Source organism: Eumetopias jubatus, unplaced genomic scaffold, assembly GCF_037043125.1.
Source record: "Eumetopias jubatus isolate StellerSeaLion01/CBP00866 unplaced genomic scaffold, mEumJub1_p1.0 scaffold_6, whole genome shotgun sequence".
Lineage (NCBI taxonomy): Eukaryota > Metazoa > Chordata > Mammalia > Carnivora > Otariidae > Eumetopias > Eumetopias jubatus.
In genome coordinates this window covers 116,973,436-117,001,121 of record NW_028274812.1, presented here as the reverse complement: position 1 = coordinate 117,001,121, position 27,686 = coordinate 116,973,436, and the positions used below count along the sequence as shown (strand labels likewise).

General features: G+C 47.1%; 1 protein-coding gene across 2 annotated transcripts in view; it reads left to right on the top strand.

Moving 5' to 3' along the window:
• The first annotated feature begins 595 nt into the window (after nt 1–595).
• The window catches only part of PPARD (peroxisome proliferator activated receptor delta), an 84,371-nt gene continuing 57,280 nt past the window's right edge, over nt 596–27,686 (top strand). For both annotated transcript variants that reach the window (XM_028120574.2, XM_028120573.2), the window contains exons 1-2: nt 596–722; nt 4,601–4,684. The gene's annotated coding sequence lies outside the window, so the exon portion shown is untranslated. The remainder of the gene's footprint in view (nt 723–4,600; nt 4,685–27,686) is intronic.

Genomic DNA, 27,686 nt, shown 5'->3' with positions numbered 1-27,686 from the left:
TCGAAAAACTAGGTTAGGAAGCAAGAGCAGAATTTGCTACAACAGTAAGGAGGATGCTCCCCATTTAGGTGGGCAAGAATATTACATAAGTACATAGGGAAGATAGGTGAAAACTCCATAACCTTAAATTTCTAGTTGCAGAAGCCTGTGGAGGGAGGAAATTCCTTTCATTAAAATTATAAGCCTCAATGACTCCTCCAGGGGTGTCTGGAGACCCATGTTCTAACCCCTGCCTTGCTTCTCACTGCAAGTCACTCACCTTCTCTGGGACTGTTTCTTCACTGGAAGGACGTGGAGGCTGTATGAGACGACCTCTACATTCCCTTCCAGCTTTAAATTCCCTTTTGTGATACTTGCCGAACTTGTTTTACTGGTCCTGGAACATCCCCGCTCCTGCTCCTCCCTCAGCTGCCGCGCCCGAAGCCTGCACCAGAGGGCGCTGCAGGCGGGCCGTGGGGAGCTTGCGGTGGGCGGAGTGCAGAATCAGGGGAGACTCCAGGACGCGCGGTGATTGGCCCCGGCCGGGGCGGAAGGGGGCGTGGAGGGGGGGGGCCCGAGCTGCGCGGTGACGTCAGGATGGTGGGGGCGGGTCCGGGCCGCGCAGCGTGTGACGCCGCGGCCGCGGCGGAGCTAGGGATTAATGGGAAAAGTTTTGGCAGGCTTCGGAGGATCCTGCGGAGCCTGCGGGACGGCAGCGGCGGCGCGGGAGGCGGCCAGGACAGGTCAGTCCGGGTCGGGGGAAGCGGTAGGCAAGCGGCGGAAGGAGGCGGCGGGCCCGGGCTGAGGCGGCCAGTGGGGCCGGGGCGCGAGGCCCGGCGGGGAGTGGGATGGGGGGAGCGGCAGGGGTCTGCGGGCCGAGCTGCTGCGGCTTTCCGACACCCCGGCCCCGGCCCTGGCCGGTCCGCGGTGGTTTGTGGCTCTCCTGGCGCCCCTGAGCCCCTGGCCTTTTGGTCCCCCATCACTGAGCCCGAACCGCGGTCCTCCCCCACCCGACTCTGTGCCCCCTCTTGGGCCTAGTGGTTCCGTCTCCTCCCACTTCTGTGTCCGGGAGCCGGGTCTAAGGCTCGGGGTCCTCTCTCATTCCCTCCCGTTGCCTCTGACCTCTTCCTTCATCCCTTCTCTGGTGTCTCCAAAGCCATTGCCCTCTCTACCCAGGGTCTTCTCGGGGGATCTTCTCTGCTCCTCTCGTTCTCTTTATCTCGTGCCTTCGGCCTCCCATCCTTGCCCTGTCTTTGCTCTCTTTTCCCATCCCGGTCTCCTCCTTCCCCCGTTGCCTGGCCCCTCTCAGGATACGGTTTCCGGTCATCTTCGTGGTGTCATTAGGCTTTTTCAGCCCTTTGCCAGCAATCCCTGTCTATCTAAGTCTGGCTACCCTCAGAGGCCCTATTTTTGCCCGTCTCTCTAATTTCCTTCTGATTAAGCCCTGTCCCCTGTGTTGCTGTCATCCACCTCCCGTTCCCTCCCAGTCCCTTGCCTCTCCTTCACGGAGAAGCCTTAGCTCCACACACTACTCTGCTTTCCCTTGACTTGCTATTGAGATACCCCTGGGGTGGGGTGGGGGGTGGCCAGCCCCCGATGGAAGTAAGGGCTGAGGTGAGTAACAGGCGTGTCTTTGTGGGAGTATTTACTTGGGTTTTGCATCAGGAATGGTGTCCAATTTGTAGACCACTCTTATAATCTCAGCTTTAATACTTCCCCTTTATGGGTTTGTTGACTTCCAGGAACCCTTGGGGAGAGAGCAGCCGCTGACTTGGGTGTGTGCCAGGGGTAGCTGGAGGCCTCATCCAACTCTTTTCCCCTTCCAGGAAACAGGGCTCTGTGTCTTTCCACTCTGGATCTACCAAGCACAGTTACACCACGATATTCCAGGTTATCTGTGCCCTCACTCCCACCCTTCACCCTGTGCCCCGTCCCCAAACGCTAAGAGGAGTGGCCAGAAGTTGTGCCCCAGAGAATGCCTTAAACTTTTTCCTCTGTACTGGCCCAAGACATTTTTTTCCTACTTGAGTTTTGAAATAGATTGCTAGCCCGATAGCCCTCAGGCTAGCAGGCATCTGTCCTATTTATTGGTCACCGCGGAACCAGCTTCTGATTCTCACTTGTGCATCTCTGATCCACTGAATGTTAGAGCCTCTGTTGTAAGTCACTGAGCAGGTTCTCTCGAAGGTTCTTCTCCCTCCCATTTTCCTTGAGAGCTTAATTTCCTGTGGATCCAAGTGGGAGGCTGACCCTAAGTTCTGGGTCCCTTTGCCCTGTCAGGTGGATATCTGCCTGGGGAGGTGGTGGGGCTGCATTACATAGACGGTGTCAGTGTCTCTGTCCAGTCACAAAGATGCCCTCTCTGGGGCCAGAAAGCCTGCCGCCTTCCTGGTCTATCTGGGGGTTTAACCTTCTTGTCAGGCAAAACGTTCTTTTCAGGTGCCTTCAATCTGAGCCCCTTTATTTGGCATTGGTCCCCTGGAGAGATCTTTAGGAAATAACATTATCCTCTGTTTCTGCCCAGTCTGATCTTGGAGGATTCTGAAAGCATGACCCACTCTCACGTTTAGAAATGAAGGCCTGTTGTTTCACCTGGCTCCAGGTTTCTAGGTCTTCTCTTTTGAGGATCGTGCTCTCTGTCTTTGAGCCAGAATTGGACACAGAATTGGCAACTTTCAGGAGCTGTGGTGGAGAGCCAAGTGAACGAGCTTAGACCAGACTTTAAAGTTTTGGAATCCTCTTGTGCACTGACCCTTTTCTGTGAAAGAAATAGGACTGTGGGCATCTGAGCCAGTCCCCACTCCATTGACCCCTGAGCCCCTCCCTAAGCAGTACTTGGGTGGGATCTGGGCAGAATGGACCAAAAGGGGTCCCGTGTTCTTATGAAAAGCATCCCTCCAGGGTTTTAATGGGTCATTCTGATGAAGTTGAGGTCATGTGTTTGGCAGTAAGTTAGTCCAGTCTCTGACTCCCAAGAACTTTACCTGACTCTTTTGAGAGGTTTGCTCCTCCTCTGTTTTTGCTTACCCATTAGTGGTACTCTGCATCGAGGCAGCAGGTGAGAGGGGCTAAGAAGAGGTCAAGTCCAGTCCTTATGGAGCGGCTTGGGCACCGCCAGCTCTGGCTGGTTAGCTTCTTGCAGCTTGTCCACCCTGCAGCCTAGGTGGATGGTGAGGGTTATCAATGACCCAAGTTCCCATTCAGTGAGTTTTGCAGAATTTGGGTCAGCCGTCTCTCTTTTTCAAAGGTATGGGCAGACAGGGGCAGGCCCCAGACATTATTCTACAGAGGGTATAGCCTGTCACCTCCTTAGTTTAATGGACTGTTCTTTTTGTTTGGCTCTTTCTTCTTGCCTCTCCACTGTTTTCCTCCTTTGGTGTATGTCTCTACCCTTCCAGAAGAATGGCCCTTACCCCACCTGTGGCCCTTCAGATCTCTTCCCTCAGGGCCTGATAGAGGCTAGCCAGGGTTGCACGCTGACCTGGGAAGCATGTAGCCTTCTGCTTTGGATAGAGTGCGGCCGTTCTGGCTGTTGTGCAAGCCGTCCCGAGGGCCTGCAGATCCCGGCATGTCCCGGGACAGTGCAGCTCCTCTCACTCAGGAGGAGTCAGACCTGTCACCTCTAAAGGCCTCAGCTCCAGCGCCTGTCCTTGCGGCCCACCTCCTAGGGTGTTCCCTGCTGGCTGGGGAGCTGAATTGCAGGGCCTGCCTCCAGTGCCTGAGTAGGGCCTGGAAGTGCCAGGAGTTGCCCCACTGCCCTGCACTGTCCACGCTGAGATCTTCCTCTCCCCACCCAGCATCTCCATGGACTTTGTCCCCCCAGGCCCTGGCTTGTGTCATGTCAGAAGTTCTGTGTGCGATGCCCTCGTCTGTGCCACGTTGTCCCAGATGGCACAGCGGCTGCTTCTTGTAGATGGTCTGATGTCCCTGAGCATTTTGCTGTGCCGTTGGGTCCAGGGGGAGGAGCCACTCACAGCAGCTGCAGTTCACCACGTCAGAGGAGAGCTGGGCGCTTGCTAGAGCCTGGCAGGGAGGAGATGGCCCCTTGCATCAGGTTTCAGCCATGTGGGTCTTCTTGGCAATTGGTTCCTGGCCTTCATAGCTCTGAGGCTGGTGATTCGGGTGTCACTCTAGTCCTGTTGCCACAGGGCTTTGGTCAAGGACTCAAGCATGACTCAGGGCATCTCCATTTCTGAGCTGCCACCTGTGGAGGATGTTGGGCTCCAGGTCCTTCTTCACTTTGCCAGCCCCTTCTGCCTCACCCCGGTAAAATCAGCCAAGCCAGTGTCTGATTACTTGGAGACTTGGAGATGAGCAGACTACTTCCAGGATCGGGAAATATTTGCTGACTCAGGCTCAGAATAACAGCATCTCAGGGGTGTGTGTGTGTGGGTGTGTGTGTGTGTGTGTGTGTGTGTGTGTGTGTGTGTGTGTGTGTCAGTGTGTGTGTGTGACAGTGTGTGTGTGTGGGGGGGGACAGTGTGGGGGGGGGGGACAGAGAAAGAGCCAGCTTACCAATGAGCGGTTTTTGAGTTCTAGTGTTTAATTATAACATTAACGCTGCTTTTCTGACCCCTGGTGGCTCTCAGCTAAAGATGTTGGGTTTCCTTCTGTCCTGCAGTGTTGCGTGGTGTTTTGGGCATGCACGTGGTACTCACGCAGTGGCTTCTGTTCACCGACAGATGAGGACAGATGCACCAAAGAGGTAATCCCGTTTTCCTTACATAGGACCTCTGACGACCGACCGACTGAGGCATCCCAGATTTAGGATCCTGACCTAAAAGGTGAAACAATTTCACTAGGGCTGAGTTCCCAGATCCCAGGTGCCTATCATAAAATTTGATACTCATTGCTTCCACATAGTGGGCACTTATTAAATAATTATTAAATGTCTATGGCTTGTGTAGTTTTTTGGGGAGCATTGAGATTTACTCACCTTTACATGCATTAAAACATAAATTCCACAAGGGTAGGGACTTATTTTGTTTCCTGTTGTGTCTAGGACTGCCTAGTGCTGAGGAGATGCTCAAATATTTGTTGAATGAATCAGTGTTCAAACTTTTCTTCTCTGTCCGTATGGATGCCAGGCCGCAAAGATGGTGTCTGTCATTCTTTCCTTTATGCAACAGACATTTCTGAGTGTCTACTGTGCACCAGGCAGTGTACTAGACACGTGGAAAATGATGATAGCAAAAAACCCAGATGCAGTTCCTGCCTCATGGGTCCAAAGTTTGTTGGCACATATGAGATCTGGGCATGATACACAAGAGTTTTTTCTTCCATCTCTGCTGGTGTAGCAGGTCTTCACCAGTCTGAACAATGCTCTGGGCCGCTCGTTACTGTTTCCCTGTTTGTTCTCAGGATGCCTGGCGGATTTTATAAACTCCCAGAAGGGGAGCTGCAGGGAATTGGATGTTCATTGTCTCAACTATCTGGGAGGCCAGGCTGTGGTGAGGTCCCTGCTGGGGCCCAGGGGAAACATGGGCTCCTGTCTGATTTGTTTTAATCTCTGAAGTTCAGTGGTTCCAGCAGCTGTTTATGGGCTTCACTTCCCTTTCTCTGCCTTTGACACCCTGTGGGTTTTCCTGTTGCCAGACAGGGTGCTGAGCCCATATGTCTGTCAGTCTGGGGGCGGTGGTCAGGTCGTTTGTGGATCCTGCAGGAAGGGCTCAGGCAGGGGCCCCTCCTGTTGTCAAACCCATACCCAGTCCTCTCATCTGAAGGAAATGTGAATGAGGAAGAAGGGGGATGTGGGGGGCTGTGGAGGTTCCCTGAGAGGGGTCAGGTAGAAGGGAGAGCTGCTGAGTCCGTTGCTTTGTCACTCATTCCAGCGGCAGCTGGTCACAGTGGCAGCAGTTGTACCTGTCCAGGGCTTACTTGTCCAGTTGATCTCTGAGCTTGGAGCTCCCACTCTCAGCGAGAAGTGTTCTTTCTTAGTTTCCACCGGCAAAAGTGAGGCTAGGGCTTTATCAGATTTTTCAGTGCTAATCTCAGAAGACTGTGGTTTGGTCGGTATCTTAGTCTTTCCCATCTGAGGCACTTGTGTGGGTCAGGTCCTGTGACAGATGTTTTGGATACGGTCCTTGGCTGCTCCCCTACTCCCACCCCCCCCAAGTGTGTGGAGTCTAGCTGGGGAGAGAAGACATATGTACAAAAAGATTTTGAAAATATGAAGAGAGCTGGCGGGTACTGAGAACATACTGTGCAGGGATACTCATTTAGAGGAGCAGGTCATCACTTTGGATCAGCTTTGTCCCTGAAGAAACTGGGTTTCAGATTGGGCCTTGAAAGAAAGTTGGTTTATTTTGAAGTCAGCTTTATTTTTAAGATTTTATTTATTTGTCAGAGAGAGAGAGAGAGCACAAGCAAGGGGAGAGGCAGAGGGAGAGGGAGAAACAGGCTCTCTACAGAGCAGGGAGCCTGATGCAGGGCTCGATCCCAGGACCCTGGGATCATGACCTGAGCCAAAGGCAGATGCTTAACCGACTAAGCCACCCAGGTGCCGCTGAGGTCAACTTTAGAACGTCATAAACAAGGATTCTCAAACTTTTTGACCTCAAGACCCCTTTACACTCTTAAAAAAATTACCAGGGACCCGAGAACCTTTGTTTACCATAGTAGAAACTAAAAACCGAGGAATTTTTTTAAATTACTAACTTACTAATTCATTTAATATAATAATAAACCCATTACATTTACCACAAATGACATTTTTAAGAAAAAATAGCTATTTTTCAAAACAAAGTTGAGAGAAGTGGCATTGATTTACATTTTTGGCCATCTCTTAATGTCTGGCTTAATAGAAGACAGCTGGATTCTCGTAACTGCTTCAATGTTCAGTCTCTTGAGATATGTTTTATTTGAAGGCTATGAAGAAAATCTGGCCTCACACAGATAGCTTGTTGAGAAAGAGGGGGGTAATAGCTTTTAATAGCTTTTGCAGTTAATTGTGGGTATTCTTCTTTGATATGATACCAAAACTGGACAAGTGGTAGTTTCTTAAAGATTAGCTGGAATGTGGAGTCTGAAACCTTACCAACGGAGTTTTCATACTTTGTAACATTAAAATCCACTGGTCCATCTTGTACTTTAAATGGATCTTTTACTTTAAGTTGGTCACCGGAAAATATTGGTTCACTGAGTCATATAAATCTTCTAAATGTTGACATGTTTCATTTTATAATATCAATAAATCATATTAATACCACTGATCTCAACAGAAAAGCGTTCAAGTGTTGGGAAGCTGTCAAGCTCAGAGTGGTGGATACAAGTTTTCCATAATTTGGATTTTCTCTTGAAAGCTTGATTTTTATCACTGGTAACGTACCGTCAGGTTTTTTGTTTGTTTGCTTAAAGATTTTATTTATTTATTGAGAGAATGCACACGTGGGGGGGGAGGGGCAGAGGGAGAGAGAGAATCTCAAGCGGACTCCCCACTGAGCGTGGAGCCTGACACAGGGCTTGATCCCATGACCCTGAGATCATGACCTGAGCCAAAACCACAAGTAGGACATATAACCAACTGAGCCACTCATGGGTGTCCACATGCTGTCAGGTTTTTTTTTAATTGAATCTCCATTTTCAAGAAAAAGTCTGTCAAATACTCAAAGTCTAAATAATTATAATGTTACTTTTTTCTTTCAAGTAAAAATGTTGTTTCATGAAAAAAATGACTAGCTTACAGCTCAATCTCACAGTTTTTCTTGAGACAACCATGTCACTCTTAATTTGTTACAAAGAATATTTAAAAGACATGTACTTAAGAGTCACAATTTAATAAAGTCAGTTTTTAATTGTCTCATCCAGGACAGCTTTTTTAAGATTTATTTATTTATCTTAGCACACAAGCAGGAAGAGGGGGAGGACGAGAGGGGGAGAACCTCAAGCAGGCTCTGACTCCCTGCTGAGTGCGTGGGGCCCCGACCCCACCACCCTGCGACCATGACCTAAGCTGAAATCAAGAGTCAGCCGCTCAACTGACTGAGCTACCCAGATGCCCCTTGTCTAGGACATTCTTAAGTGAAATTGGAACTTTATTATCTTTTATGGTTCTTTGGATTGACTGGGCTCATCTGGGCAGTTCTCAGTTGGGGTGTATTGCTTTAGTCAGATGGAGGCTGGGGTAGGAGTCATGGGGGCTCAGCCGGGCTGGACGTCCACACTGGCTCACTCACGTGGCTGGCGCTTGGTGCTGGCTGTTGACTGGAGTACCTACATGTGGCCTGCCCATGTGCCTTGGGCTTCTCACAGCATGGTGGCTAGATTCTGAGCAGAAGCTTCCTAAGAGTGAGTATACTGAGAGATCCAGGCATGAAGGGCAAGGTTTCTTATGACCTAGCCTTGCAAGTGACACGGTGTCCATTCCTTTGTCTTTTCTTGGTCACAGGACTGGTTCAGATGCAGAGGACTATACAACGGTATGAATAACAAGAGACACGGTTCACTGGGAGGGAGAGAAGGCTCCTTGGAGACTAGCTACTACAACTTCTGAGCATCCTTTATGTGAGGTAGCCTGGCCTGTATATGAGTAACACTTCCAGGAGAAAAGTCCACCTTCTCACGATTTCCGTTCCTGGAGACCACCTCTAGTTAGGAAATTCTTAGCAGGCTGAATGCCAGGTGACGGAATTTGCACTGTATGTTTTTGGAGCAGTGGGTAGCCACTGATGGTTTTGGAGCAAGGAATGATTGTGTCAGTATTGCATAAAGGTGGATTGAGTAGAGGAAGAACAGAGGTAGAGAGGTTAGGTAGGAGACTGTTGCAGTAGTCTGAATGGAAGGAAATTCTTCCTCATATTAAATCTGAGTTCCTCTGGTTGCTGTTAAAATTACTGATTTTGATCTTGCAGCTACACAGATGAAGTACTCGGAGCAGGGCTGGAGGAACCCCGCCTCCCTCCTTATTTAGGGGTGCTGATACATGAGAGAGATCAAAAGCTTCACAAAAGGTAGAAGGCAACTAAAGTTAGGCTTTATTGTCAAGGCACAATAAGAGGTTAATCATTATTTATTTGAGCTGGGGGCGGACAGAGGGAGAGAGAGAATCTCAAGGAGACTCCACACACAGCCCAGAGCCTGACTTGGGCCTCAGTCCCTCGACCCTGAGGTCACGACCTGAGCCGAAGCCAAGAGTTTGACGCTCAACCAGCTGAGCCACCCAGGCCCCCCAAATCATAATTTGTTAAAAGAAAAAGCAAAAGAAAGCTAAAGCTTCACGTGCAGCCACTGACGATGTTTTAAATATACCCCAGTTTGGCGCTCATAGACCGCTAGGAAGCTAGGAGAAGAGTGAGAGGAAGAAAGGGGGGGACAAATTCGGGAATGGTAGGGAGAGGGAGAAAGAAGGGGGTCAAGAGGAGCAAGCAGCAAAAGGAGCTTGAAGGAGGGCGAGATCGGAGGAACTGCTCCCGACTGAGGGACGACTCTGGGCAGACGGCAGAGCTGGCGGAGAGCCGGCTCCTTCTGTGCTTCCCTGGGGCCCTGGCCTCTGGCTTTCCGCACCTCCCATCCTCACCCTGTCTCTCTGGCTTTTCTGTCTGTGAAGAGGCCATGGGAAGAGCTGGAGCGGATTTGCTGTCGGACAGACCTGGGATGACTCTTCGCTCTTGTGTTATGGGGTCCTGACTTAATGATTAAAATGAACCTCGGGCGGTGCTGGTTTGGCCCCTTTCTTCTGAGGTGGGGAGCTCAGAAAGACATGCCTGTCTGAAACAGTTCCTTCCCTGACTTTCCAGCTATGGCCCCGGGAGCCCAGCCTCAGTGTGGGAGAGCCTGCAGGTTCTCTTAAACAGCTGGTGTTCTGGGCAGTGTATCGTGACACCCCTTCTTTTTTTTTTTTTTCCCGAGTCCAGTCTTCAAAGCCTCACTTCCACCCAGCCTTGTCATCACCTCAGCAGCTCCCCGAGACCGTTGGCGGATTCTCCACAGCTCCTGGTGACACACCTGTGAAAGAGTTCTCCCATGGGGAGGATTCTGAAGGGAGAGGCTCCTGGTGTTGTGGGAAAACCACTTCATGCTTGAGTTCATTTCTCTACTGTTAGACTAACAGGTGCCTAAAAACAGATTTTCACTGCCTTCATTGTAATCTTCTATAACTCTTTGCTCCTTGTCTAATTACTGCTTCTGGCACTTCCCTCATCCGAGAGTTGTAACCTCAGAGGCACACATTTATTTGGCTACCACTCCAATGGAAGTACGGGCCAACTTTGCTCTGCCGATGGCAGCTTTTGCCAAGCAGGCCACCCTACATGTGTAGCAGTCTGCAGGCCCACCCTCTCCTCAGAAACAGGCCGTCCTTCAGTGTGCCAGAACCCAGAGCTTTACCTATCATCCCCTTTTCCAAACAAGCAAAGGAGGTATGCTTTTCTCAGTTTCCCTTAATTGCTTCCAACATTGCCTTGTTCGTGTCTCTTACTTTCTTCACTTCTAGTGCTAGAGACATTTTGGGCAGGAGAATTCTTTATTGAGTAGGCTGTCTGTGCGTTGTAGGATATTTAGCATCATCCCTGGCTCGTACCCACTAGATGTTAATAGTGTCTCCCCCGCTTCTGCCTCCCTTTCCCGCAGCAGTTATGAAAACCAAGAATGTCTTCAGACATTGCCACATACCCCCTAGGGGGCGAACTCACCGCCCCCCCCCCCATTGATAGCCTTTGCCCTGCCGCTTCGCCTACTAAATATTCCTGGCCATCTGGGCCCCCTGGGGAATATCACATCAGTAGAACCAATACAGTAAGCATGCAGCTCTTACACTGGAAATGTTTCCTCCTCAGTCACCTCACTGGGCCCTTGAGGGTTTGGGGAGGAGTGAAATAATTCACAATGATAATCATTGTCAATAACTGTGAATAATTCACAATGAGCTAGCATGTTCCAACTCAGGAAGAAGCCATAACTGATATCCGCACAACAGAGGGACAGTGTCCAAAGGTGGAAAACAATGTCCTGGAGTGGTTGTGTTTGTCTTGTCTTGCTTTTCCAAGTATGTCAGTGTCTGGGCCAAAACCACCTTCCTATAGCTCCCAGAGGCGCCGTGTAGAATAGAGTTGGTAATATGTCGCAGGTAGACTACCGTTAACCTGTCTGTTCCTGGTATCAGACATTACCAGCTGATGTGGTGCTCTGATCACAGCAGTCTTCCTCTTCTCTCGGAAGCCACATAGGTTCTCAGAACCCTCTACCCAAGGCAGTTCTCAGGAGAGAAGGCTTACCTGCCGTCCCTGATCGTGAGCTTCTCTGGGTCATTTCTTTCCAGCTTCCCCTCCTGCAAAAGCCTTTAGGACAGTCCAGAGATCCAGTGGGTTCCCCTTGGCCCTCAGCACTTACATCTTAGGATGAACTCCTGCGTGGTCCATTGGAAGGTCCAGGTTGGAGATTACCCTTCTTCTCTAAGGAGGCCCTCCAAAGGCCAAAATGCTCAGTTCCATGAAATTAATTCCCTACCCCTTAAATAATAGCAAGCAGTGATAGCAAAAGAAAGACCCTGGCCCAGGACACTGCCAAGATTCCTGCTCTGGTCCTTCTTTCATGTGGACCAGAGGTCTGAACTCTGTTTCTTCCACACTCCTGGGATTTGTCTGCCGTGGTGTAGACGGGGTCATGGCCCCCGCAGGTATCCAGGCCATAACCCCTGGGACCTGTGGATGCTACCTGATACGGCAAAATGGACTTTGCTGATGCGATTAATTTAAGGATCTCGAGATGGGGAGATTATTCTGGATTATCCGAGTGGGCCCTAAGTGCAGTCACGGGTGTCCTGTGAACGCGGAGGCAAAGGGAGATTTGCTACAGAAGAAGGCAGCGTGACTGCTGCAGCAGGATGCTACCCCGCTGGCCCTGAAGATGGAGGAAGAGGCCAGGGAGCGCCAGGAACGCAGCTCTAGAAGCTGGAAAAGGCAAGGAAGCAAATGCTCCCCGAGAGCCTCTGCAGGAAGCGTGGCCTTGCCAATACCTTGATTTTGGAGTGAAACCAGTTTTGGACTTTGGCCTCCAGAACTGTAAAAGAATAAATATGTTTTAAGCCACTACGTTTGTAGTAATTTGTAACAGTGGCAATAGGAAACCACTCCAGGCCCAGTGGGTGACGTGGCTGGCCCTCATTCTTATTTCAAGGCAGTCTTAGAGCACCCCTTTTATAGCAGTTCAAGATTCTAGGTCCTGCCTTTTCCCAGACTAGTATTCGAAGCAATATGTTCTTTGGAGGAACCTTTTAGGGAGTTCTTGGGGAGTAAAAGAAAAGGCCTCAGGTAGTGTCTGATCCTTGCTTTTGGAAGTCACCCCACACCTTCAGTCAGATGAGTAAGAAAGGGTTTCTTTCAGACTGTTGAGGCTCCAGGATTAGTTTAAACCTGACTCCACTTCCATCTTCCACTCATTAATATGCAGCTATCGGGTACCTCCTGTGTGCTAGGCATTGGGGCTGAAGGAGTGAACAAAGCAGATAAAAAAGTCCCGTGCTCTCATGGTGGTTATGGTGGAGAACAAGGAGAGAGCCAGAATTATGTAGCTAGCATGTCAGATGGTGGTCAATGCTATATCGTAAAAAATAAAGTAGAAGGGGCACCTGTGTGGCTCAGTCAGTTAAGTGTCCGACTCTTGGTTTTGGCTCAGGTCATGATCTCAGGGTCATAAGTTCAAGCTCAGTGTGGAGCTTACTTAATAAAATAAGGGGCGCCTGGGGGGCTCAGTTGGTTAAGTATCTGACTCTTGGTTTTGGCTCAGGTCATGATCTCAGGGTCGTGAGATTGAGTCTGGTGTCGGGTTCTGTGTGGAGTCTGCTTGAGATTCCCTCTCGCCCCCTGTTCGCGAGCACTCTCTCTCTCTCTCTCTCAAATAAATAAATACATAAATCTTTTAAGAAAAGGCAGGAAAGCATAGTCACACTTTTAAATAGGGGGCTTGAGGAAGGCCTCACTGAGAAGGTAGTATTTGAGCTCAAAGAGAAGAAGGAGCCATGTGTGGGAAGAATCTCACGAGCAGAGGGAAAGCAAAGTGCAAAGGCTCTGAGGCAGAAACATGGCTGGTGTGTTTGAGGAATAGTCAGGAGGCCACAGTGGCTGGAGTGGAACGAGGGGAGAAGAGCCTGGAAGATGAGGTCAGAGGTGTGACTGGGGCCAGATCACTGTTGACCTTACAGAAGTGTAAAATCTCTCACTTCACCTGGCCTTTAGCCTCTTCCTTCCTTTCCTCCCCTTACACCCCCTCTCAGTCTTTATGCCTGTGTTCCTCAGTTCCTTTCCATAGATTATTTGTCACATCATACCTGGGGCACATCAGCAGGTAAATATAGTCAACTTAAAATATTAGAAGAGGGAAAAAAGCAACCTCTTCTTGCTGAATAATAAAAGCAGCCCCACTGTCCGTGGAAGTGTGGAGCCGTGTTCCTAGAAATGCAGGTTGGCCGCTCCGCTCTTCCCCAGGCAGTTCTGGAGTGGTTCCTGGGGGTCAGCTTCTGGATTAGATTCGGCTTCTCCCTTGGCGCAGACGTCACAGCTTACTCAGGTCACACACCTGACAAATGACGGAGCTGAGGTTTAAACCCTTTGGACCCCGTGTGCTTATGAATATGTGCACGTGTGCATCTGCAGGCCGTGAGCAGAGGCTGAAGGGGAAATCAGGGCTCTGGATACCTGTCCTGCTCAGCAGTGTGGGCCCTACCTAGTCCAGGAGGACACTGGGCTCAGACCAGCAGTGACTGAAGTGATGTCAGCTCCATGAGAACCTCCAGGCCCCCATGCCTGCTACTTCTTCCCACTCCACTCTACCTGGGCTACTCAGTGTGGTCCCACAGATGCCCACCTGAAATTCTTTCTTAACAGCTCATTCACCTCCCTTACCCTTCCTCCCAGGAGCGGCCCTATAGCCTGCCTTCTCCCCAGCTACCCAACCAGGAGGCTCAGGGCTGCAGGGAAAAAGAGAGCAAAGTGCACAAGCTGGTGCCACTGCATGTTTATGGTTATCACTTAGATCATCTCCCCAGAAATTGGCTCCTTGATGGGCAAGTGCCTTGTGCAGAGGTGCTCACCGAGCTCTTGTCAGACAGAAGAGTGCCTGGATGGCCGGCCTAAGTGGCTTGCTTCCCAGAGTAGCCCTGGCACTAACCTACCCCAGAGCCCTGTCTGGGAAGTCATTTCACGGGGCAGCAGTCAGACATCTGTAGAAGGAAACTTAAGGCCCCCTTTCCTAGTTCTTGCTCTTCCATTTGGTTGAAGCTTAGTGGAGACAACTGAGGTTTTTGGTTTTGTCAGAATCTTTTCCATATGTCTCCGTCTCTCCACTTCCTCCACTCGGGGTCCTAGTAAGGCTCCTTTCTCATACCTCTGGCTCAGCACCTACCATAGTATATTATGGTGGAGTTATTGTCCACATTCTAGGCTCGGACTGTGAGTTCTTTTGAGAGCTGGGCTCACCTGTGTCTAATCCCCTTCCCATTCCCGACAGAAGTCAGTAGCTATCAGGAGCCAAGTGAGGCTGTGGCTCTCAGGTATTGAATGCATTGTGCTAATTACTTGACATGCATCCACCTTGTTTAATGTCAGCCTGAGAGGTAGGAATCATCACACCCTTTCTACAGATGAGCGTGCAGAGGCTCAGACTGTTAGGAAAGTTGCCTAAAGCTGCACAACTGGTAAGTGGCAGAGCTGAGATTTGAACCCCGGTGTGTAAAGCTGTGTCTTTGATGACCACACAGCACGGCCTCGCCAAGGAGGATAGATGGTTGAATCTAATTCTTCCAGTTTGGAAAGTACCTGCTTGACTGGCCAGACTGGTGTTGACTTCCAAGAACACTCCCTGCTTTCGAGCACAGCAGAGTGTCTTGTTGGTCACTGAGCAGAACCAAATGTTGGCAGGCTTTGGAGCCCCCTGCAGAGTCTTGTTCCAGGTCAGTGGGAAGAGGAGTTACTGAGAATATGGCTGCACTTAGTGTCTCCCTGGATCTTCTTCAAGGTAGCATGCAGTCCCCCTCAAACCGGAAGAAATAACCAGCCAACTGGTGGGCCAGGCATGTAGAGTAGAAGAGACTTGTAGGAGGGAAAAAACAATCTCTGATCCAAGTGACCAGTCAGCCCATTTTCAGTCTGGTGAAGGGAGAGAAGAAGGAGAAGGGGGCCCAGATATGCACATAGGGAGAGAAGAAAGGAAGGGAAGTTGTCTTTATTCGGCTTCTCCCTTGGCCCAGACATCACGCCATGGATGAGCTCACTGTACCTCACACCAGCCTGCAAGAGGTGGGTATCGGTATACCCATTTAACAGATGAGGCGGTGTAGAATCACAGACATTAAACAGCTTACTCAGGTCACACACCTGACAAATGACGGAGCTGAGGTTTAAACCCTTTGGACCCCATGTGCTTATGAGTGTGTGCACGTGTGCATCTGCAGGCCGTGAGCAGAGGCTGAAGGGGAAATCAGGGCTCTGGATACCTGTCCTGCTCAGCAGTGTGTGCCCTACCTAGTCCAGCAGGACACTGGGCTCAAACCAGCAGTGGCCTTATTATTTTTCCCCTTTCTTGTACCTTGCCATCCCTGGTTTATTTTGAGAGAGCTATTTTTATTTTGGCTCCCACTTCCTGGCTGGACGCTGGGGTTGGGGTGCAAGGAAGGCATGGGGCATCAGAAGAGGCAAAGGCAGGCTTAGGTGGCACCTTGGTGCCCTCGGCTGGGCTCTGGGGACTGTGTTCAACTGCTTGCCTTGATGAGCTCCTCAGGTCAGCCATAGGCCCAGGGGGTCCTGGACAGAGGGACAGTTGCACTCCTCATTTTTTTGCCTATCAGAAGGGAATGAGCCTCTCCCCTGGAGTGGAACAGGAAGTAGCATGTGGCACTCTTTATATTTTTAGCTCACTGGTTGTTTCTGAGGCTAATAACTTTGAGGGAATATGGGGTCCTGGTTAGGAGCCAGAATCCGTGGGTCTAAGTTCTGGCTCTACCGGTAGCTTTAGGCAAGTCACTTTATGCCTTGACGGCTTCCTTGTCTGTAACGTCGGGGAGCGAACCATAGACCCTACTCCTCAGGGATGACTTGAGGATTAAAAGAGCTAGTCCATGTCAAGGCACAGCTGTGGCACTCATTAGGTGTTGATTGTTTTATTGTTAGCGTATCTCTAGACCCTTGGCACCTCACACCACGAGGTGGATGCCAGTAAATGTTGGTTGGACTGAACAGAACTTCAAGACTATTGGTTGTCCTGTTTCCATCAGAATGTTGGCTGGAGTGGGTGTTGACTGTAGTCAGTGACTGCCTGCAAGACCCCACAGAGTAATTCCCATGGCAGCTGTCTACAGTCCACAGCCCCCCGGCCCTGATTTTGCTTTTGCACCTTTCTGAGGCTCTGGCTTTGCGTTGTGAGCTCTGGAGGGGTTGGGGCCTGTGTCCCATGGGTGCATACATTACCAGGTGGTTCTGGGTGCTTGGGCCCAAGGTTCTGAAGGAGGGGCTTGCCACTGGCAAGCTGTTGTAGCTAGTAACAGTGAAGGACATCTTTGGAAACTTGTACCTGGGGGCTCAGAAGTTAATCAGATACCACCAGTGGCCAGTATTATGGGTTTTTGGGAAACAGTGTTTCTTAGGATCTGGAGCTGGCACTCGGGCACAAGCGTTTCCATGTGTGTGGTTTTTAATTTATTTTAAAATGTTTTAATTATATAAATAGTGCTTATTCGTAATAGACAATTAGACTACTTAAGTCGGGGTGCCTGGGTGGCTCAGTCGGTTAAAGCCTGCCTTCGGTCCAGGTCATGATCTCCAGGTCCTGAGATCGAGCCCCACATTGGGCTCCCTGCTCAGCGGGGAGTCTGCTTCTCCCTCTCCCTTTGCCCCTCCCCCTGTTCATGTGTGCTTGCGCTCGCACACACTCTTTCTCTCTATATATATATCACAAAGTCTGAAAAAAAAAGAAAAAAATACTTAAGTCATGGGGCTATAATGGATAGCATGCAGTATAGTCAATAATATTGTATTACAACTTTGAAAGTTGGTAAGAAAATGAATCTTAAAAGTTCTCATCACCAGAGGAAAAAAATATTTCTAAGTTTGTATGGTAACGGATGGTGACTAGACTTACTGTGGAGATCTTTTTGCATTGGATATAAATGTTGGATCATTATGTTGTGCACCTGAAACTAATGTATGTCAATTATACTTCAATAAGAAAAGAAAATACAGCTGAGCACGGAAAAGGAACTAAAAGTCATACATTATCATAGCATCCATAAGTGACTGCTGTAAATTTTAGTCTATGTTCTTTCAGATTTTCTATGTGTGTACTTACTTGGTTTTCTTTGAAAAGTGGGATCTTATTTAACAGTCAGTTCTGGGACTTGCCTTTCCCATTTTTCAGGTGGTTTCTTCTGTCTGCTCGCTAACCTTCCCTGCCCTTTGTGATTGAGCAAAGAAAGGCATCTTGCCCAAAGGGAGGCATCTGGGAAGGACCGAATGACTGTTCATTGCTGTGATGGTTTAAAGGGCAAAAAGGTGCCTATTTCTCCCCATCCATATTTCTCCCTACCCCCCTCCCTGTCTGCTGTCCCTCCCCACCTGTCTGCCTTTTTTTTCTCCTTCCATACGAAACCCAGAAAGGATACCGCCTCCAGTCTGAAGGTTTCTTTTCATGGCTTTTAGGGAGAACCCTTTCATGATTTCAGAAAAAAAGGTACACAGAGAGGAGATGGGAAGGATCGTGCCTCAGCCTGGGGGGAGGGGGGTGCTTGGGAAGAATAATAGAGAGGAGGGCCTGGGTCCCTGGCTCTGGAGAAGGAATTGGGTGATAGGTCGGGGGTCAGGGCGGCTGTGGATGGCAGTGTGGTCTCCTCTCTGACAGGGCAAACGGGATGACCAGGCAGAAGCGTAGAGAATAAGGATACCAGATATGGGTTGGAAACAGGGAGAAGGAAATATGTCTCGGTGGGACATGCTCCTCCACCGAGGCCCTGCTCTTTCCATGAACTTGCATCTGGTCTACTTTCCCCACCTGGCGGGGCCCAGGCCAAGTGGTCTGACAGGTCCGGTAGACCCAGCCCTGCTGACACCCTGTGTTAGCTGCTCCGTGGTGCCTCACTGGGCGGTAGGCAGGGGTCTGAGCATACTAGTCGGGCATAGGGAAGATGTTCCCAGCATCCTCAGCAGCTCAGATTCCATTCTAGAAAAACAGCCCAGAGTCAGGGAGAAAACTAAAGACGGTGTGTTCTAGGAGGAATAGGCTATGCCTCCCCTTTATTTCTCACAGAGTAAAATGGGGTCCCTGGCAGGAGGTGAGGAAAAGGCATATCTGAGCCCTGAGGGTGACTGAGACTTGGCATCTCAGGTGTTTTCTGGACCACTCTGGTCTGCCTGCACACAGGCTGGTGTTGCGTGGCGGGGCCAGGCGTTCATGATTACGAGCAGGCTGATTTCCGTAAGCTGTGTGTTGCTGTGGGCCTCACTGTGGGTCATACTTGTTTTCCTGTGGATCCAAGTCCTGGGGCGACCTGGCAGATACTGTCTGGACCACAGAGCAGGGTAGCTTCCCGTCCGTCCCCTCAAGCCTGCGCTGCCCCTCTCCCTTCCTCCACTCCTGAGCTATAATTAAGTTCCTGCGTGAAACCGAATCCCTCAGCTGACACACGCTTGTAACTGCAGTCCCCGTCATTGGGCAGCTCGTCTGGGGTGACTCTTGGGGCTGGTGTGTCAGCCTCCAGACAGTCCTGGGTAGGTCTGTGTAGGAGGTGGAGACCCGCCAGGAAAGGGGTGGGTCTGGTGAGGCAGGGGCCGGCCTTGCCCAAGAGTCAGAAAGTGGGAAGTCATGGGGGCGATGCAGGACTGGTGAGCAGCCAGAGAGTGCCGGGGGACACAGAGGGGGGAGGAGACGGACAGGCTGCCTTGCAGGGCGAGAGGGCATGGACAGAGACAAGCTTTCGGATCACTGAGCCACGAGGCAGATTGTGAGCAGTTTATGTTACATTCTTTTTTTTTTTTTAAGATTTTATTTTTTTATTTGAGAGAGAGAGAAGGAGCAGAGGGAGAAGCAGACTCCCTTGCTGAGCAGGGAGCCCAACCCGGCACTCCATCCTAGGACTCCAGGATCATGACCGGAGCCGAAGGCAGATACCTAACCGACTGAGCCACCCAGGCGCCTGGTTTATGTTACATTCTGTATGTTTCTCTAGCATTTTAAAAATTGAGATCTACTTCACATAACATAACATTCGCTACTTTAAACTGTGCACTTCAGTGGTTTTTGGTATACTTACTATGGTGTATCACTGCTGATTCCAGAACATTCCCGTCACCCCCAAAACAAACCCTGTACCTATTAATAATTAGTCCCAGTACCACCCTCCCCTCAGCCACTAACCTATCCTTTTCTATGGATTTCCCTATTTCAGACATTTTGTATAAATGGAATCATACAATGTGTGGCCTTTTGTGTCTGTCTTCTTTCACTCAGTGTAACGTTGTCAAGGTTCATCTGTGTACTTGCTGTCTAAGTAGCACGTAATGGTACTTCATTCCTCTTTATTTCTACTTGTTGGGAAATACTGCATTTTGCTTATCCATTCAATAGTTGGGTTGCTTCCATTTTTTGGCTGCTGTGAACATTCGTTTAATAGGCTTTTGTGTGGACATATGCTTTCAGTTCTTTTGGGAATATACCTAGGGATGGGATTGCCCGGTCATGTGCTAATAACTGTGTGTTTGATATTTTGAGGAACTATCTAAGTGGCTGCACAGTGCCCTCACTCATTTATTTGTTTATTAGGTTGATTAGCTGTTTATTTTTCATTATAAAATATACGTAACATAAAATTTACTATTTTAACCATTTTTTAAACGTACAGTTCAGTGGCATTTAGTATATTCACACTGTTGTACAACCATCACCACCCTCCATCTCCAGAACTTTTTTTCATCTTGTGAAAATGAAACTTTGTAAATAATGTCCCACCCCACCCCTTGCCCCCAGCCTCTGGCAACCACTGTTCTACTTTCTGTCTCTGGGCATTCACCAGGCTCTTTAGGTCATGAGTGGAATCATCCAGTAGTTTTGCTTCTGTGACTGGCTTACCTCACTCAACATAATGTCCTCAGGGTTCATCCATGTTGTTGGTTATGTTAATGTCCTTACCTTTTAAGGCTGAATAATATTCCACTGTATGTATATATAGGCATACCTTGTTTTACTGCACTTCACTTTATTGTGCTTTGGAGATAATGCTTTTTTGCTTTTTTTTTTTTTTAAATGAAGTGAAGGTTTGTGGCAAACCTGCATGGAGCAAGTCTCTGGGCACCATTTTTCCAACAGCATTTGCTCATTTCACATCTTTGTGTCACATTTTGGTAATAACTGCAATATTTTAAACTTTTTCATTTGTATTATATTTGTTGTTGTGATCTGTGTGATCAGTGATGATGAGTCCTTGAAGGCTTAGATGATGGTTAGCATTTTTTAGCAATAAAGTATTTTGTAATTAAGGTATGTCCATTTTTTAAGACATAATGCTCTAGTGTGTGCTTTCCTTCTTTGCCCTGGGAAACAAAAAAACACTGGACTCACTTTATTGTGATGTGTGCTTGATTGCAGTGGTCTGGAGCTGAACCTGCAGCATGTGTAAGGTATGCCTCTAGCACATTTTGTTTATCCATTCATCCGTTGACGATCCGTTCATCTGTAGCTTTCACCTTTTTGCTATGTGAATGTGCTACTGTAGATATGGATGTAAAAATATCTGTTCATGGCCCTGCTTTCAGTGTTTTGGGGTATATATACCCTGAAGTAGAATTGCTGGATCCTGTGCTATTTTATTTTAATTTTTTAAGGAACCACCATACTGTTTTCTGTAGTGGCTACACTGTTTGACATTCCCAACAGCAGTGTACAAGAGTTCCCATGCCCTCACTCATCATGATCGATAGCTTGATTGAGTATAGTATCATTAGAATTTTGAGGTCACTGCTCCATGTTTCAGTATGAATAATTAAGTTAATTGGATTTTGGGTATTTTGTAAGTAATCTGGTCTTTTTCCGCTCTGAAAGATGTAAGGATTTTCTTTATTCTTGGAATTTAGGCATATCACCAGGATATAGCTAGGTATTTATCTTCTTTCCTTAATCCTGGCAGGGCCCTAATGGCTGAAGAGTCCTTGGGACATTTTCTACTATTTGTTTCCTTCAATGTCTCTGTCCTCTACTTCTAGGACTCTTAATAGACTTTGGACTTTTGGACTTCTTGGTTCACTGCTAGTGTGTGGAAATATGATTGATTTTTAAAAAATGATTATTGACATGCAATATTGTATTAGTTTCAGGTGTACAACAAAGTGATTCAATATATACATTACAAAATAGTCGCAGTAAGTCTAGTTACCATTTGTCACCAAACAAATATTGTTACAATATTATTGCCTATATTCCCTATGCTGTACATCATATCCTCGTGTCTTGTTTATTTTATAACTGGAAGTTTGTACCTCTTAATCTCCGTCACCTATTTCATCTACCCTCCCCCCCACTCCCCTCTGGCAACCATCAGTTTGTTCTCTGTATCTATGAATCCCTTTCTGTTTTGTTTGATTGTTTGCTTTTTAGATTCTACATATAGGTGAAATTGTATGGTATCTGTCTTCCTCTGTCTGACTTAGTTCTTAGCACACTACCCTCTAGGTCCATTCACATTATCACACTTGGCAAGATTCCATTCTTTTTTATGGCTGAATGATATTCCATTGTGTGGAATATTAGTGGACATTTAAGTTGTTTCCATATCTAGGCTATTGTAAATAATGCTGCAGTGAACATAGGGGTACATATGTCTTTTCAAGTTGGTGTTTTTATTTTATTTATTTGAGAGAGCAAGCGTGTGAGAGCGCAAGCGGGGGAAGGGCAGAGGGAGAGGAAGAAGTAGACTCCCCGCTGAGCAGGGAGCCCATTGCAGGGCTCTATCCCAGGACCCTGAGATCATGACGTGAGCTGAAGGCAGACACTTAATGACTGAGCCACCCAGGTGCCCCATTTTTTTTTTTTTAAGTAGGCCCTACACTGGGTGTGGAGCCCAACGCAGAGCTTGAACTCGCAATCCTGAGATCAAGACCTGACCTGAGATCGAGAGTTGGAACTTAACTTAACATCCCAGTGTTTTCATTTTCTTCAGATAAATACCTAGAGGTGGAACTGCTGGATCATATAGTAGTTTTAATTTCTTGAGGAACCTCCATACTGGTTTTCATGGTGACTGCAACAGTACACATTTCTACCAAAAGTATACTAGAGTTCCCTTTTTTCCATACCCTCGCCAACACTTAGTTCTTGTTTTTTTGATAATAGCCATTCTAACTATTATAAATGTAAGGCAATATCTCATTGTGGTTTTGATTTGCACTTCCCTGATGGTTAATGATGTTGAGTGTCTTTTCATGTGCTCGTTGGCCATTTGTATATCTTTTTTTGGAAAAATGTCTATTCAGGTCCGGTGCTCAGTTTTTAATCAGATTGTTTTTTGTTTGTTTGCTTGCTTTTGCTGTTGAGTTGTAGGAGTTCTTTAAACCCATACAAACTTTGGATGTTAACCCCTTATCAGATGTATCATTCTCAAATATCTTCTCCCATTCAGTATGTTGCCTTTTGTTTTATTGATTGTTTCCTTTGCTGTGCAAAAGCTTTTTAGTTTGATGTAATCCCATTTATTTATTTTTGCTTTTATTGTCCTTACCGGAGGAGACAGATCCAAAATATATATATATTATTGAGACCAATGTCAAAGAGCTTATAGCCTGTGTTTTCTTCTAGGAGTTTTATGGTTTTACATCTTACATTTGAGTCTTTAATCTGTTTTGACTTTATTTTTGTATGTAGTGTAAGAAAGTAATACTGCTGCAGTTTCATTCTTTTGCATGTAGCTGTCTAGTTTTCCCATCACCATTTATTGAAGAGATTTGCCTATTATATATTCTTGACTTCTTTGTTTTAAATTAATTGGTCATATAAGTGTGGGTTTATTTCTGGGCTCTCTTCTGTTCCATTGACCTCTGTGTCTGTTTCTGTGCCAATACCACACTGTTTTGATTACTGTAGCTTTGTAGTGTAGTTTGAAATCTGGGCACATGGTACCTCCAGCTTTGTTCTTCTTTTTCAAGATTGTTTTGGCTATTCAGGGTCTTTTGTGGTATCATTCACATTCTAGGATTATTTGTTTTAGTTCTGTGAAAAATGCCATTGGTATTTTGATAGGAATTGCATTGAATCTGTAGAGTGTTTGGGGTAGCGTGGACATTTTAACAATAGTAATTCTTCCAGTCCATGAGCAGGGGATATTTTTGCATTTATTTGTGTTGTCTTCAGTTCTTTTCAGCAGTGTCTTATAGTTTTTACAGTATAGGTGTTTCACTTCCTTGGCTAAATTTATTCCTAGCTATTTTATTCTTTTTGATGCAGTTGTAAATTTTCTTAATTTCTCTTTCTGATAGTTCATTATAGTGTATAGAAATGCAACAGATTTCTGCATATTGATTTTGTATCCAGCAACTTTACTGAACTCATTTATTAGTTTTGTGGTGTAAGTTTTAGGGTTTTCTATGATAGTATCATGTCATCTACAAAGAGTGACAGTTTTACTTGTTCTTTTCCAATTTGGGTGCCTTTTATTTCTTTTTCTTGCCTAATTCTTGTGGCTAGGACTTCCAATATTATGTTGAATAAAGTGGCAAGAGTGGGCATCCTTGTCTTGTTTCTGATTTTAGAGAAAAAACTTTCAGCCTTTCATCACTGAGTATGTTGTTAGCTGTGGGCTTGTCATATATATGGCCTTTATTATGTTGAGACATGTTCCCTCTATACCCACTTGGTTAAGTTTTTATCATAAAGAGATGTTAAATTTTGTTAAATGCTTTTTCTACATCTACTGAGATGATTATATGATTTTACTCTTCATTTTGTTAATGTAGTGTATTATGTTGATTGATTTGTGGATATTGAACCATCCTTGTTGCATCCTTGGAATAAATCCTACTTGATCATGGTATCTGAACCTTTTAATGAATTGTTGAATTCAGTTTGCTAATATTTTGTTGAGGATTTTATGATTAATTTTATATATCAATCTTGTGTCATTTAACCTTGCTGAATTTGTTTATTAGTTCTAATAGCTTTTTAGTGGATTTCTTAGAATTTTCTAAGATCATGTCATGTAAGATCATGTTATCTGGTAATATAGTTTTACTGTTTCCTTTCCAACCCAGATAACTTTTATTTTTTTTTCTCTTTCCTAATTATCTTGGCTAGAATCTTCAGTACAGTATTGAACAGACATGGTGAGAGTGGACGTCCTTATCTTATTCCTGATCTCAGGGGGAAAGCTGTCAGTCTTTGGAGCTGTTTACTTTTGAATAGTTAATTATTGACATGCTACAAAATTCAGAAAGTATTCCCTCTTTCCCTCCCCTGTCTCTCAGCTGCCCAGTACCCCCTCGTGGAGGCAGTCCTCTTGGTCACTTTCATTTATGAGCATGTACCTATATGTTTTCTATTATTATGTTATTACCTTTCAGGCAGATGGCTGTCTGCTGTGATCACTAGTCTGCCCCTTGCTTCACGTATAGTATGTTGTCCCTCCTGGCATACCAGTACACTGTGGCGCTTCCTCATTCTTTTTAATTGCTCCCTCATTTGTTGTATGGGTGTGCCATTCTCTATTTATTCACGGATGTACAGGTGATTTCCAGTCTTTTGCTGTAGTGAATAACCTTGCCTTGTGTCATTTTGCACACAGATGAACAGATTGACAATGATACTGCATGACAGATGCAGAGATGGAGATGTGTGGGAAGCATGTGGGGGGAGAGGGAAAGGCTCCTGGAGGAAGCTGGTTGATGGCCTCAGGGTGAGCACTGGCATACGAGGTGGGCCTTGCAGGCGGGAAAGGATCGCAGTAGGCTGGGATGTGGGAAGGGCAAATGTGAGTGAAGGAGCAACAGCTCAGATGTGTTCAGGAAAATCAAGAGTATCCGTTATCGACTGCCTCATAACAAATGACCCCAGAACTTAGTGGCTTAAAATGACATTTGTGATCTTGCAGTTTTTGTGGGTCAGGAGGAAGGTATTACTGTGAGCCATTTTAGAAGGCTGCCTCCAGCAGCAAGTCGTAGTGAGGATGGGATTGGCTGGGGCAGGCCAACAGGACAGTATGCAGCCATTATTGTAGCTAATCCAACACGCTTGGCTGAGAAGCTGAGATTGATGTGAAAACAGTGGGAGCCAGCAGAAGGCCCTTGAGTAGGAGAATAATGTGGTAGCTGTCATCTTGGACAATTAATGTGCTAGCATTATACTAGAGGGGTCAAAATGGAGAGAGATACACAGCAAGAGAATTAGCTGAGGAGATATCTGTATTAACTTAGGTGAAAACAGTTGCTTCTGAGCACCTTCTCTGTACTATGTACTTTGGCTTTAGGTTTTCTTATCTTTGAAAGGACTACAAATTTAGTTTGCAGCTGAGGAGACTAAGCCTCAAAGAGATAAGAAGCTTGTGTATGGTCCACAGCTAGTAAGTTGCAGAAGAGCACTCAGGTGTAGTGCTTGGCCTTGAAGAAGGCCTTGAAGACTGTCTTTTGGGGGCCATGGGGATGGAAAGGTGGGGGTGACTGGAGAGGTGAAGTCTTGGCCATTCCTGGATGCTGAAGAGAGACAGAGGAGCCTGAGAGGTTGACTTTTTGAACCCAGGTGACTAGGACAAAGAAGACACTGTAAGCAGGAAGAAGAGAGGCCGGAGGGGACACTGGTGTGGTGGGAGAAGGTGAGTCATCCTTGGAACATTGGGCACTTGTTGGCAGGATCCCTCCCCATTGTAGGGGAATCGTAAATAGTTCCTGTACTTTGTATATGAAGGGGTACCCTTGGCCAAAGAGGGTTCCAAAAGTGGGAGCTTGTTGGTGAAAGGGTACTTACTGTGGGATTGTTGTTTGTTTAAACACCAGGTTGACACATTCTCTCAGCAGCCTGTACACTCTGTGGTGGGGCCTCTGCCAAAGTCTGCTGGTCAGAGCAGTCACTGGCCAGCCCAGATTCAAGAGGGGAACTAGACTCCACATCTTGACGGGAGGAGTAGCAAAGGGATGGTAGCCATCTTTAATCCACAGATAGCCAGTAATGGAAAGCAGGGATTTGAACCCACAGCTGTGTGACTCAGACCCAGAGCTCTTTCTGCCACACCTCACCGTGTCCCTTTCTGCTTCCAATTCCTTGGGGGCTGCAGAGCTTTCTGGCTTACGTTTGTGTTGTTAGAGGGCAATGATTCTTTTAGTCTCCCAGAGTAGAAGTTGCACTGGTTACCCTCTTTTCCCAGGTGAACATCCAAGATCACTGGGCCTGAGAGAACCTTCTAAAACAGGCTTTTTCACAGGGATTCGCTAGCTGCCTCCCCAGGCTCTAGCACTCATTGCTAGACATGCATGGAATTTCCCCATGGAGTTTCCCTTTCTGCACTTAGTACCCTTTTGATCCCCAGCGCTGGCCCTGTGGGATCCTTGTGGCTTTGCAGCCAGATGTGCAGACTGGCCTGGTCACTGGATGTCTCAGACAGTATCTAGTTCCGTGATTCCCAGACATGGCTCAGCTGGTAGATGCGCCAGGGAATTTTGGAAAAAAATGTAGATTCCTAGGCCTTGCTTCAGTCCTGGTGAATTAGGATTTCCAGGAATGATGTCCAGAAATCTGCATTTAAAACTCCCCATTGACTTGAGGCGGCAAGCCTGACTGGGGGGACCACTGACTTCTCAGAAAGGTGCCTCTGAGGTCATTGATCAGAGGAGTCAGTGGGACCTGACAACGATTGTCCTGGGGGCCTCACACTTCACAACCAGGAAATGACTCCTTTAACACATCCAGGAGGTTTCTGACCGCATCTGCTCAAATCTTTGATATTCTTCTGCATTCTTTGATGGTATCTGAGCTTTATGGTGACAACTGGTTTTCTTTCTTTTTGGGGGGGGTGGGTGGAGAGGGGCAGAGAGAGAGACAGAAAGAGAAACAGACTCCACGCCCAGCACAGACCCTGACATGGGACTCTATCCCATGACCCCGAGATCATGACCTGAGCCAAAATCAAGGTCGGATGCTTAACTGACTGAGCCACCCAGGCGCCCCACTGGTTTTCTTTTAAAGCATTTGCAAAGGGGAGTAAGCTCTGCCTGCAGTTGGCAGACCCTTCTTAACTGGGACCTATTTGGTCTGATTTATCTGAAATACAAAATTTGTTTGCTTAGCCCTCTGGTTATCTTTGGTGCAAAGACTATGACAACCCTAGGTATATCCAAGTTAAGACAACAGGCAGACCTTTCTAGTTCTGTGTCTTGGATCTACCTAAGGTCCTCTTACAGCTTTTAAAACCCTAGCTGATTGGTCAGTTAAACAGTTAACGTCTATATTTTAGAATATTTGGAAAATACAGAGAAATATAAAAAAGAAAATAAAAGCTACCTTAGAATCTTCCTCCCAGAGAATTACCATGGTTAATATTTTCATGAATATTCATTCTTTCATGCCTTCTCTCACTCTCTCTCTCACAAACACACACCTCCCTACACCCTCTTTTTGAAAACCACATTGAAGTCACTGTGATACTATTATTTAGCAGATTCAGATACCATAAAGTTCACCATCAAATGTACAATTTGATGGTTTTGAGTATATTTGCAGAGTTGTGTAACCATTGCTATAATTTAATTTTAGAACCTTCTCAT